Consider the following 11,977-nt stretch of genomic DNA (forward strand, 5'->3'; position numbering starts at 1 on the left):
TCTCTCTTTCCTATCTTTCTCCAGCCCTGGGGCAGAAATGGCTTCCTGCTGTCACTCACGTCTGGATGGGCTTAGCATCCCTGTGTGGTTTCTTAGCTCTTCCATCACCTGTGTAACCTCTTCTCTCTATCAAATTTCCTCTGACTGACATCACTGGTCATCTGCCTTTTATGTATCCCGGAAGCCCTGGAGGTGGGAAGGGTCCTGTGACCCTGGCTCCAGATGGAGTCTGCGAGCTCAGCTCCAGAGGGATCTGAATGTTATGCACACCAGTAGCTGCACTATACAGCTGGGCGCAAAGCGAGAAGGCAGCCGGGCCTGCTCCCACCAAGTCCAGGTCACTAACTCCTCAGACCACCTTGCTGAGCAGGAAGAAGAGGCCCAGCCGGGGCAGGTAAAGGGACAGCGTGGCTGACATGCCCAGAGGCTGGGGCGTGGTGCTCTAATGATTGTCCTTATGAGGTTCCCTGATATGGGGCCCACTCCCATTGCTTGTGCCCTTGCACTCCGGAGGCCAGTGATTAAGAGTATGTGTTTGGGTTGAGAAACAGTATAAATATGTGTGTGTACATAAGGCTTAGGGGCTAACGTACATGTGCAAGTGTGAGGCTTAACAGCTTACATAGATGAGTACGGGTGCGGTTTCCACGTCTGTAAGGATGTGGGTCTGCCACAGATGAACCTTGAACCTGGCTCCCAAGATCACTTAGTCTCCAAGACAAAGTCTTCAGGGTCATTGGCAAGACATGAGTCTGGAGCAGAGTTTATGGAGGCGTTGTTAGCTGAGCCTAAAAAAGAGACAAGCAAGAGCTGAACCCAAGTCAGGGGCTACGGGGACCCCCACCGTCCTTCCTTAATTGGGTCCAGCTCCCTGTTCACTGCTGCAGCCTGCTCCTTCCATTGGGGAACAGAGCAGGGGCCTAGTGGCAAGTCACTTGCCAGGTGACTGTCAGAGAAGCTCTTAGGCCCTGATGGACTGACTGGACTTTTCATTAAAAAAAAAGTTGATCAACCTATTTTGGTTCTTTATCAGCAGGCAGGATTTGGGGGAGAAAAAGTAGTCAAAAGGGCAAGAACCGGGAAAACTGAAGTAGTAGCTAGAGAGAGAGAGAGAGAGAGAGAGAGAGAGAGTGTGTGTGTATGTGTGTGTGTGTGTGTGTGTGATAGAGAGACAGAGATCGGAGTTACCCTGTAATGACTTCCAACTTCCCTCTCCTGCACCCACATCGTGGGGACATCACACTCTCAGGCCTGCACCTACTACCCTGGCGATTAGCCTGGCTCTGGCCAGGGATCAGGGGTCAGGCTGGCTCACATCAGGACCTGTCCTACTATCAGCCCATGCAGGCCTTCTCCCACCCTGCGGGTTGGGTTTGAGGCCGAGTCCTAGCAATGCCACTTCTCCCTGTGTCCTAGGCCTGCAGCTTTGTTTTGGTTACCTGTCAGTCCTTCTAGGCCTGGGGCCTTGCTTTGTTCTCTCTGGCCTCTCCCCACCAGATCTAGCCTTTGGTGGGTGCTGGGATCTGCTGACAGACTCTCCTGAGGCTGCCTGCCTGCTTAGATTTCAGACTCCGCTTCTGGAACCACCCATTGCTGTGGCCCACCTGCTGGTAGAGATACCCTGTTACCAAATGCTAGAAGATCCGCCACTCACTCACCTCCCCAGCTGCTGACTATTGTCTGTTTCCACACCCTTGCACGCTGCGTTCTGCCTGTCACCCTGGACGGCTGCCCAGCAGCTGCAGCTGAGGCCATCCTACCAGCACCTTCCCCAGCCCGATGGGTGGTCCCGTCCGGTCCCGGCCCTCCCAGCCTGCCTCATCTGCTGTGTGTACAGAGCCACATCTGGCTGAATACAGAGCTGGGGGAGGCTGCATGGGCCCTGACACACTGATCCCCAGAGAGATGGTCATCTTCCCTCAGGACCTCTTGGAGAGAGTCAGGTCTGGAACCCAGAGTAAGACACAATAATAATAATAGTACATGGGCTTCCCTGGTGGCACAGTGGTTGAGAGTCCGCCTGCCGATGCAGGGGACACGGGTTTGTGTCCCGGTCCGGGAAGATCCCACATGCCGCAGAGCAGCTGGGCCCGTGAGCCACGGCCGCTGAGCCTGTGCTCCGCAACAGGAGGGGCCACAACAGTGAGAGGTCCGCGTACCGCAAAAAAAAAAAAAAAAAAAAAAAAAAAAAAATAGTACCTGATGTGACAGGCTCAATGATTTACCAGCATTACTGTAGGTGTACCTGACAACTAGCGTAGAAGGTAAATACTATTATAGCCCCTTTTCACAGATGAAGAAACGAACACCAACTGATAAAAATGAATCTGTGTAGGGTCCCACCGGGCATCATTTATGGAGCTAGGATGCAGAACCAGGGTGCTTGACTTTAGAGTTCAAGTTCATAACCACCAGACCAAAGTGCCTCCTTGATGACCCACGAACTCTGTCCAAAGATCCCAGCAACATTCTCTATTGTCTCTAATGACCTCTCCCTGGTCTAGGATCAAAGGACCCATAGGGGATAGGCGGAGTTTACAGCCATAGTCTCAGTTAAACCTTTGGATACTTCCTGTTCCTTTTTGAGAACAACCCTGGAATAACCTCACTCGTGGTCACTTTCAGAGGTGGGCCACCAGAGCCGCACACCCCCCACTCCTCCCTGTGTGTCCCCAGGCCCTTCTTCCCTTGTGTCCCCTCCCTTGGGCCCCTCAAAGTTTTCAGGGAGTCACCTGGTGGTAAAGTTGTTAACCAAAGCTGGAAAATGGAATATGTGCGTGTACAAATAAATTGTTCACTGATGGATCTGCCTTCTCAGAAGGGCCAGAGATTCTGTGAGAAAAAGGAAAGCAGGCCCTGGGGGTGGCAAGAGTCTTTCAGGAAAAAGATAGAGGGGCTTCTTAGAGGAGGTGGTATTGAAGATCATCTAAGCTTTAGCCCTGTCCAGGAGTAGCTATGGGAGAGGGAAAGGAAAAATGAGCACTGGATTGGAAGCACTTCAGTTTCCAACTGAATAATTATATACTGTGGGTTTTTGCAGGCGATGGAAATGGCGAAGGATGGGTTGGAGGGGTAAGTTCACCGTTTCAGGTTGAGACAACAGTTTGTAATTTCTGCCTCCCATTTAGTCTTGGAAAAACAGGTTTTTGAGAAAGTTATCAGGGTAGTCTCCCCTTTTCCTACCAGCTCTCAGTCATTGCTGAGTTTGGGATGAACGGCACAGACATGGGAGGCGTATAGTTCCTAGGAATCTCAAGAAAATCTAGTATGTGGGCCTACTCAGTCATACTCTGACTAGTCTGATGTCACATCATTTCCTCAAATAAATATGTGTGGCTCCAACCGTGGGCCTCTTCTCTGCAAGGCTCCTCCAGCCTGTCTGGGATGGGCTGAGAGCTGCTGCTAACCCTTCTCTCCTCCCAGGTCCATTTCTGTTTGGGAGTATGGGCTGGTTACGAGTTTCTGCTTTTCCATCCTGCCTTCTGTGCACCAGGAAGAAGAGAGAAAAAGAGAAGAGATTTTTAGCCTTTAGGTTGTTAGTGCTCAAGAAGGGCAGAAGGGAGAAGGAGGATGGATTGGACCAATGAGAAGGGCTTCCCCTCCTTGTCCAGCAGTGGAGATAATGGTGGCAAGGTGATGTGGGATCAGAAGCTTTCCTTCAAGGGGTATGGATTGTAGGTAATTGCCCGTCGTGTCTCTGGACGACTTTGGACCCTGGTGGGAAGGTGCTGGTTCTTCTGCTCTGGCCTCTGCCGTGAGCCTCAGCTTCCCTTAGGAGCACAAGATCCCACAAATCCTACTGGGTTCTGCAAGTCGTGATGGGATCAGGCAATGGGGTTGTAGCTGCAAAATGGATCAGGCTTTGTGGGGTTCCAATGGTAGTCTTGGGGTTATTCCACAGCCATAACTGCCCAACGTGTTACAGATGGTCCAAATCATCGAACAGGGCAGTCTGCCTTTTGGTCTTGTCAAGGAAGGAGTTGTTTCAAGGGGAGCCAAGGTGAGAAGGGGACTCTGTGGCAAGGAGCCCCACTCCAAGAGGGAGGGCTGGTGGGGCCCAGGCATGACCTCGGAGTTACACACGTGTGCCCCACATGGTGGGCCATGTGTGTCGCCGTCTGGCCTCTGGAGCCTGCAGGGTCCTCCGTGCTCGGAATAGCCTGGATCTGCTGACTTGGCAAAATGGGGTGGTGGGCTGGGCCGCATCTGGAGGGGAGAGGGAAGGAGCCCCAGGTGACTGGGCTGTAGACGGGTTTGCTCGCCCCACGCTGCCGCAGCCTGGAGCTCCCCCCTCCTTCCCCCCAACCAAAAGAGCAGTGTAATTCTCACGTTAAAAGTAAACATCTGGCAGCATCGGCAGTGCCCAAGTAAACCAAGAACTAATAGGAGGCGTTTGTAACCACAGTAGGTCCTGGATCGGGGAGGAGGGAGTGGGGCTCTATGTAGAAGCCAAGCTGGCTATTTGGGGAGCCTCAACTCGTTTGTTTATTGATGAGTGGTTAATTAGTTGATCAATGTACCATTTCCTAGAAGATCTTGTTGGTGCAGTTTGCCATGGCCCCAGGGCAGCAGGGACATCCCATTGACTTTGTGGGGGGCCAGATGGTCCATGGTATAGCAGGGACTGGGAACGATGGTCAGTCCTGGAGCGTCAGCTGCCCCTTGCTGCAAGTCCAGGGTCACCTATTCCAGAGAACAGTGGGAAGATCTGTGTGGCAAAGCCAGTGGGGTCACTGCAGGAAAAAGGGCCGTTTTCTAGAAGCCAAGTTTGCCTGGGCCCCTTCCTGAGAGAGCGGAAGCAGAGGCCAGCATAAAAGCAGGTAGGATCCCTCTGTGGTCAGTCATGGTGCTAAAGGAGCAGCCAGGGATGAGAGAGAGAGGGAGACAGAGAGAGTGGAGATGAAGCAGAAGAGGAGGTTACATCTTTTTTTTTGGCTGCACTGTGACGCTTGCGGGATCTTTTTTTTTTTTTAATTAATTAATTAATTAATTTATTTTTGGCTGTGTTGGGTTTTCGTTTCTGTGCGAGGGCTCTCTCCAGTTGTGGCAAGCGGGGGCCACTCTTCATCGCGGTGCGCGGGCCTCTCACTATCGCGGCCTCTCTTGTTGCGGAGCACAGGCTCCAGACGCGCAGGCTCAGCAGTTGTGGCTCACGGGCCCAGCTGCTCCGCGGCATGTGGGATCCTCCCAGACCAGGGCTCGAACCCGTGTCCCCTGCATTGGCAGGCAGATTCTCAACCACTGCGCCACCAGGGAAGCCCAGGAGGTTACATCTTGAGGTCAGTCCTCTGAAGCCGGTAACTGGTGTCAGGGCAGTGGTATTGGAAGAAACTGATAAACACATTGACTGCTCCAATCTGATTGACAACAAGCTGGAAACAGAGTCTGGGCCTGGCTGGTACATCTGACAACTGTGAAGGGCTCAAGGATGAAATTGGGCGTATTTGAACAGCATCAAATCCATTCCTCACAGCCACACTAAATGTAAGTGACAGATGGAGACACAAATTAATATTAAAAATGTTGCCAGCTTTTTCATTCTGGCAAGAGAAATGCTTCTAACTAGGGACAGAGTCACAAGCCTTCATACTTTGAGTACTAATATCCTTCATCACCCTCATCAAACAGCAGGAAGTGGCACAGGGTTCACTGGGGAAGAGTCAATAGGAGAGAGAACACAGGAGGTTTGGTGGCTAAATACTCAGAAATCAAGCTGTTGGCTGTAACTTCAGAAATGGGTTTCATGCTAGAGGTCACAAACTGGCCGCCAGCTGGCTGAGTCCAGCTTGTAGACATGTTCTGTTTGGCCCACAAATGTCTCTACTTCAGTTTTGAATTTGGATTGGTGGCCAAAATGCACAAATCAAGAGAATCACAGAAAACTCCAGCTCCCTTGAAATACCTATGCCCTCAGGCCTAAGTTCTCCAGATGACGTCAGGCACCACAACTCCCTTTCCTGCTGGACTTACAGTTATTTGTGATTTCAGCTCCTGTTTTAAGCCATCAAACACCTTTTATGAATAAGAGATTTCGTGGAGCTGACTTTCCAAAAGTCCAATTTAAATGGAGGTTATGAAACAAAATGGGAGAGAGATTTTGGTACCACTTTAGGTAAAAAGATTGATCTTCTCCTTTAATCCATTGAAACAATGATCTAATTGAAATCAATTTTTATTAATCAAGCAACATAACAACATACAAGAAGAGTATAGAAAATTAAAAAAAAAAACTAGGGGCTTCCCTGGTGGCGCAGTGGTTGAGAGTCTGCCTGCCGATGCAGGGGACACAGGTTCGTGCCCTGGTCTGGGAAGATCCCACATGCCACGGAGCGGCTGGGCCCGTGAACCATGGCCACTGAGCCTGCGCGTCCGGAGCCTGTGCTCCGCAACGGGAGAGGCCACAGCAGTGAGAGGCCTGCGTACCGCAAAAAAAAAAAAAAAAAACTAGTTTGTCATCCTTGCAAAATTGTGGTATTCACAACTATTTACAAGAGTTGTGTGTATTCCTTCCAGTCCTTTTCCACTGCATTTTTATATAGTTATATGTCTGGGTTTACATCCTCCTTTTCTCATTTAACACTATAATTTACATGTTTTATCATATTGCTGTATAATCTTCACTTTTCCTTATTCTAAATAATGTTGCAAGGAACATCTGTGTACATTTGAACCTTTCCTTTTTTTTTTTTTTTTTGGCCACACTGCACGGCACGTAGGATCTCAGTTCCCCGACCAGGGATTGAACCCATACCCCTTGCATTGGAAATGTGGAGTCTTAACCACTGGACCGCCAGGGAAGTCCCCAACCTTTCCATATTTGCTGGGAATATATTTTCAGAACTAGTATGAATGAGTTATATGACTTGCACATGAAAGAGTTAACCTGTAAATTCCTAACCCGAAAGGACCCTGTATAAATTTTTTCATCTCAGCAAATTGTTGGAAAGGCTATAGGGAAAAAAAAGGTCACTTCAGCATATGTGATAGGAGTGTGGGTAATTAAAAAAGAAAAATTCAGCATGTGAAGTCCATTCCAGGAATAGCACTATCTTGAGACCCAAGTCAAATAGTACTAAATGTGCTAAGCAGAGGCCTATGTTTAAAGAAGAAACTCATTTGTTCTTAAGAACTGAAAAATGCTGCATAGTTCAACGATGGAGTCAGAAAACTCCGCGTCGCGTCAAAGCCTGGTTCAAAAAGATAGGGGAGGCCAAGATACAAGACAAGCTGTCTTTCCCGATTAAAGTATCTTGGTGCCCCAAGTACAGTAGTCATTTCTTAGAACAATGGCTGCCTTTAAAATTTTTTATTGATGGGAGAAAAAAATGACGAAACAAGACCAGAGCATTTAAGGGTAATCTGTGTCCTGTAAACAACCTCAAGAGTGGTGTAAACAAGGTGATACGTCATAAAATGAAATGTGATACAGATAATCTCACGACTATCTCCTGTTCAAGTTCAGATGAATAACAGGGCCTTAAACCTCCATGCAATGGGAAGCAAAGCATACTGTGTGTTTTATCTTGCCTCGTGTCTTTCCCCAAATAAATAAGATTGATTTTATGGAAGGGCAGGACAAAATGAAAGCCCTTTCTTGAGACTGACCTTCGTGCTGAAGATCTGAAGGGCACCAAAAGGGCTTCTGGGAAATGGCCCACAAGTTTTGTTCCCCTGCCAGGCCAGTCGGCTGACCTTCTAAGGGCTGGATTATGGAGCACTTGAGAAACTCCTCCTCCTGTGGAAAGGCAGCCTGTCTTTGGTAAGGAGAAATTGTGCCTCTCTAATCTACTAGAGCTCTTTGAAGGGCCAAAGAAGTGTATGGATAAGGGGGGAAACAGTAGACACACTCTATTTACACTTTCAAGAAGCCTCTGACAGGCTCCACACCAAAGCCTGTTGAGTTGCCTTGGGAATGGGGGTGGGCAGGGGGGAATGTCTGGTGACAAAACGGAACTGACTTTCAGATAAGAAATACAGAGTAAGGATAAGCCTTCCTCTGGATGGAACAGTGTTAACAGTGGGGCTCCTGGTGGGGACTTGGTACTCCTGGGGGACCAGGTTAACTAGCCCTTAGTGATTTGAGATGTGACCATCAAGCCCTTTGCTTTCATAAGCCACATGTGGAAATTGATCTCATTGCTCTAGAGTCACAGCTCATATGTTGCCCCATTGAATTTGTCCATCTTTGTGACATCTCTAATGACATTGTGAGTTCCTAAAAGGCAGGGGGTATTCTGATATTTGACTATTCATTGCAGTGACTAGCATTCAAGAAATATTTTGTGGCTTGATCACTAGAGAGACGAGTGAGTGTGCGTTGAAATACCCTGGCTTCCCATGACCCGAGCTCTTTTGTGTAGGAAAATACCAACCAAAGGCTGTAAGCTGCGGGGAGATGCAGGAGTCCCTGCATGGCCCAAGATGTTCATCATGGGCAAGGATACGTTGAATAAAATGTTACATGAAAAATAACTTGGGCTTTCCTGGTGGCGCAGTGGTTAAGAATCCGCCTGCCAATGCAGGGGACACGGGTTGGAGCCCTGGTTTGGGAAGATCCCACATGCCGCAGAGCAATGAAGCCCATGCGCCGCGACTACTGAGCCCGTGCTCTAGAGCCCATGAGCCACAACTGCTGAAGCCTGCGCACCTAGAGCCCGTGCTCCACAACAAGAGAAGCCACCGCAATGAGAAGCCTGTGCACCACAACGAAGAGTAGCCCCCGCTCGCCGCAACTAGAGAATGCCTGTGTGCAGCAACGAAGACCCAATGCAGCCAAAAAAAAAAACAAACAAAAAAACCCCTCACATTTCACTTTGTTTTTATTAGGGATGGCACAGAGAGTACACACAAATGTATATATCAGTTTAGAGAAAAGAATATAATCTGTACTTTTGAGGGTGACAGATTCAAAGCTTTCAGTGACAGCCCAAGAAAGGGTTTTGGGTCAACTCTGATCCAATGCTTCTTAACCTATGATTCATTATCACATGCCCCACATCCCCATCCAATACTCTTGTGGATACTTTTCTCCTAAATGCTACCACCCCCATGGAATTTTAGTAGCTCAGTTATATTGCATGTCTCTTTAGGCATCCATTATGATATCTAAGATTTTTTCATCTCCCAAGAACCAAGTTTTGTCTCCCTGATGAGAATGTATGCTGTAGAGGACTCCCTGAAGGTTTGGTCCCGTGTGTCCTTTTATCCAAACAGAACAGCAAAGAGCTGGATATCTAAGAATGGAACTGGGAGTAAAAAAAAAGAGAAGTCTTCTCTTGCCCTTTCCTCAAACAGGAAGCTCAAACAGGAAGTGGGACGGAGTGCTAGGTGTATTCCTCTTGCCCCTCCCCATCGGCAATCTCCCCTTCTCCACCCTGCTGTCTTAGAGGCTTGACAGTTACAGACCTCACATCTAGCTCCCTCTGGCTTCAAGGAGAGCTCAGCAGGAGATGGAGGGGTGGGGGAAGGGAGGCTGGAGAGTGAGGGGAGACTGGCTCCCTCCTTGTGAGGTCATCCTGTCTGGCTGTGTCCTTCGGTCACTTGACTCCTCCTAGGTTCTCCTACTGGGTTCTGGTAGCAGGTCCTACTCCCTTCCCTTGGGTAGAGATGGTAACAACTCTATTTTCACTAGTTCCAGGTTATAACCCCCATGGGGTTCCCTTGTACCCACGTATTTGTAAACATATCCAATGTTCCTTGTGCTCTCCATTTCCTGTTGAGACCCTGAATGATTGACGCGGTGGGTAGGGGAGGTCTGGTTACTGCACCTCAGGAGGAACCTGCTGGAGCTGGAATGAGGCTAGCAGAGGGCAGGCGAGAGGCTGGCGGGGGGTTGGTTAAAATGGGGCAGGAGGAGGAGGACAAGGCATCACTGCCCTAAAAAAGGAAGCTGGGGCTTCCCTGGTGGCGTAGTGGTTGAGAGTCCGCCTGCCGATGCAGGGAACACGGGTTCGTGCCCCGGTCCGGGAAGATCCCACATGCTGCGAGCGCCTGGGCCCGTGAACCATGGCTGCTGAGCCTGCGCGTCCGGAGCCTGTGCTCCGCAACGGGAGAGGCCACAACAGAGAGGCCCGCGTACCGCAAAAAAAAAAAAAAAAAAAAAAGGAAGCTGAAAGGGGCCTTGATCTGGTTTGTGGAATGAGGTGGAAAATGAACTTCTCCCTACATGGTCATCAAGGATCCACTACAGCTTGAGAGGTAATTTTAAGAAATATCGTGGTCCATCTCCCTCACATAGATGGCCCTGACATAGCTCCTTCCCCCCCCCAAGGCTGTAGCCCCGGCTTGCATTCACGGAGAGGTGAACGAGGGAAATGAAAGTCCTGCACGACTGACCTCAAGGCGGCGCTTAAAGTAGGTCGGGCTCTTTGGGGACATCCTCACCCTTATGGGATGAGGCCAGAGAAGTGGACCTGGTCTCCTTAAATTGCCCTCTGGGTTTCCCATCAAAGGCAGAGTGTGAGTCTGGGAATCCTTCCCAAGGGAAGAGGCAGGTCTGGGCGGATCATTGATCTTGTGGGTTCAGGGGGCGCTATGCTCCTGGGCGAGACAGTGGGTAGAGGGGAAGGATCACAGGCTTCCAGGGGCGATCACCTAGGCTTGAATCCCACCTCCTCACCTCTCTGGACCATCCCCCGTCTCACAGAGCTGCCATGAGGATTAGACGAGAAAGTGCACAGAAAGGCAGCTGGGCCCCCCTTCCTAGCCGATTAAAAGTCTCATGTTCTGAGCCCACCAAGCCTCTTCCCGGCTCTTCCCCTGGGAGCAGGGGGCAACCAAGCCTCACAGGCTCCCGGCTCCAGAAGCCACAGAGTGAAAGTAAGAAGCTTGTTGTCATGGATGGGGGTGGGTGGGCACATTATCTTGAAGCCTCCTAATCCCATTTTCTGCTTTCATGTTAATCCTTTCATGTTAATCCTCTTCCACACTCAATCTGCCACACTCAACTCCCAGGGCACCGACCTGGAGAGAGAGCCGGGTTCCACCTCCTCCAGGCAACGGCAGTGCTCCCTGGTGTGGGTGCTGGAGGTGGAGTGTCGGGGGACAGTCTGGCTGTGCCTGGGTCCTCCCCAGCTGACCTGGACACTCTTGTAGGCCAGGCCTTGGATGACTGTGGAGGGCTCAGCTCACTCATAACAATAACAATGACGGTATCAGTATTTCCTAAGTACTGTTTGCTGACCCTGGCTAAGACTTTTTTTTTTGCGGTACGCGGGCCTCTCACTGTTGTGGCCTCTCCCGTTGTGGAGCACAGCCTCCGGACGCGCAGGCTCAGAGGCCATGGCTCACGGGCCCAGCCGCTCCGCGGCATGTGGGATCTTCCCGGACCGGGGCACGAACCTGTGTCCCCTGCATCGGCAGGTGCACTCTCAACCACTGTGCCACCAGGGAAGCCCTGGCTAAGACTTTTATGTATGTAATTTCGTTCAATTCCCATGACACTCCTGTGAAGCGGGTGTCATAAATCTGAAATTTGCAGGTTAGGAGATGGAGGCTCAGGGAGTCGTCCCGGCCCAGATCACACAGTGAGCAAAGAGAAAGACTGGCCAGAATTCCTCCAGAACCTCATGGGGGACCAGTGGCAACACGGGCCCTTTCGTGTTGCTTCCTACTCCTCCAGCCCTGGAAAGGGCCCACCTCCCTCCTCTGGTCCTATCACCTGAGGCTTCAGTTGGGCGAATGCATTTCTTCCATGCACTAGATCTTGGTGTCACTGACTGTGCAGTAGAGTGGAAAGAACGTAGACTTTGGGGTTGGCAGGGATGGGTCCAGCTTCCTTAGGAAGGGAACAAGATGTTCCCAGGAGCTGAACGTTTTTCAGGGACACAGGTGGCTATGTGGAAAGGGCCATCTGGGGGGAGGATGATTCTGCCTCCGGCTTTCACTCTCTACCCCATTCCTTTCAGGGCACTCCACCACTTCTCCACCCCCAGCTGCAAATGCCCCTTTCTACTTTGCAGGACTGAGCCTGGCCATT

This window comes from Stenella coeruleoalba (assembly GCF_951394435.1).
Source record: "Stenella coeruleoalba genome assembly, chromosome: 13".
Lineage (NCBI taxonomy): Eukaryota > Metazoa > Chordata > Mammalia > Artiodactyla > Delphinidae > Stenella > Stenella coeruleoalba.